Consider the following 1,278-nt stretch of genomic DNA (forward strand, 5'->3'; position numbering starts at 1 on the left):
AAGTAGTTCAGCATTATAATCCCAATATTGCAGAAGAGATGTGCAATGGAGAAACATGTATTTGGATACCCTTGTTGTTTTATGCCTTCAAGTTGATTACAACTTATGGCGACCCTATGAATCACCAATGTGGTGTAGTAGTTAAGGTTCTGGACTACAACCTGGGAGACCAGGGTTCAAATCCCCACACAGCCATGAAGCTCACTGGGTGACCTTGGGCCAGTCACTGCCTCTCAGCTTCAGAGGGAGGCAATGGTAAACCCCCTCTGAATACCGCTTACCATGAAAACCCTATTCATAGGGTCTCCATAATTCGGGATCAACTTGAAGGCAGTCCATTTCCATTTTCCGTAGGGTTTTCATGGTAAGAGGTATTCAGAGGTGGTTTACTATTGCTTTCCTCTAAGCCTATGGCACCCGGTATTCCCAGGTGGTCTCCCATCCAAGTACTAACCAGGCCTGACCCTGCTTAGCTTCCGAGATCAGACTAGATCAGGCATGTCCAGGGTAGTGAGATCGGGCGTGTCCAGGGTAGTATGGCCATAGGCTTGGATACCCTAGAGATCTATAATTTAGAAAATAGCCCTGACATTCCCATGAGAGCAGAATTGTGACATTTTTCTTTCAGGAAAGAGCCAGTGAACCCCAGGGAGTTTCTTGTCACCCAGTGGAAGCTGGCCTGTTAGGGCAAGTGGAACACTGCTCCGCCAACCTTAGTCTGTCCTCATCCAGCCCCACCTGCCTGCCTTCTTACTTGCAACCAGTCCAGGGCATGGTAGCACTACCCATCAGCTTCCTCTTCCTTAGTCTCAGTGTTGCCCTTGCAGAACTGTCATTGGCTCTGGCTCTGGCTCTGGCTCCACCTACTGTTTGGGTTCCCTGCAATTCTGCCCCACAAGTCTCAATGGGCACCAGATACTAGTATTCTCGCCCATTTTCTCTTCCAGCATTATACATTTTTAATAATGTATCTTAAATTGTTGTGACCCATCCTGAGACCCACTGGTGAAGGGTGGGTAATAAACTTGATGATGATGATATGCTGCCCACATAGCAGGGTTAAGCTAATAGGCAAAAGACCCCTTGCAGTTTAAGAATGTACCTATAGCCAACAGATATTAAAAAGCAGGGAAATTGGGCAGCTATAGTGAATGCACCAGAGGCACATGTTACCAAATTCTTCCAAGCTACACAGCAAGTGGATTGGACTGTGAAAGGCCAACCCAAATTGTGTTTGCATTTTTACAAATTTGTTGGGCAGTACAGTATCTCAGAGAG

General features: G+C 46.6%; 1 pseudogene; it reads right to left on the minus strand.

Moving 5' to 3' along the window:
- Positions 1–405: 405 nt before the first annotated feature.
- Positions 406–548, minus strand: LOC133384698 (5S ribosomal RNA; annotated as a pseudogene).
- Between the last annotated feature and the right edge of the window lie 730 nt (positions 549–1,278).

This window comes from Rhineura floridana, chromosome 4, assembly GCF_030035675.1.
Source record: "Rhineura floridana isolate rRhiFlo1 chromosome 4, rRhiFlo1.hap2, whole genome shotgun sequence".
Taxonomy (NCBI): Eukaryota; Metazoa; Chordata; class Lepidosauria; order Squamata; family Rhineuridae; genus Rhineura; species Rhineura floridana.